The sequence below is a fragment of the Solanum tuberosum genome, unplaced genomic scaffold, assembly GCF_000226075.1.
Source record: "Solanum tuberosum cultivar DM 1-3 516 R44 unplaced genomic scaffold, SolTub_3.0 scf00133, whole genome shotgun sequence".
Lineage (NCBI taxonomy): Eukaryota > Viridiplantae > Streptophyta > Magnoliopsida > Solanales > Solanaceae > Solanum > Solanum tuberosum.
The window spans coordinates 1,293,228-1,293,498 of NW_006239056.1; positions in this window are offsets into that span (position 1 = coordinate 1,293,228).

A 271-nucleotide genomic window follows, 5' to 3' on the forward strand; every position below is an offset into this window, starting at 1 on the left:
CAATTACATATTGATCAGATTCAATAATTTGTTTAAAGCCTGCTTTATTAAGAAGAAAATTAGACATTAATTTTTTTCTCATGGAAGAAGAATAGAGTACATCTTTCAAAGTTAATACCCTTCCAGAAGTAAAACACAATTCGACATCTCCCGTTCCAAGCACTTGAGTTGTGTGAGAATCACCAAGCATGATGGTTTTGGGCTCCTCAAAATGAGTATATTTTTAAACCAGTCTTTGTCATAACAGACATGACGGTTTGCACCAGAATCA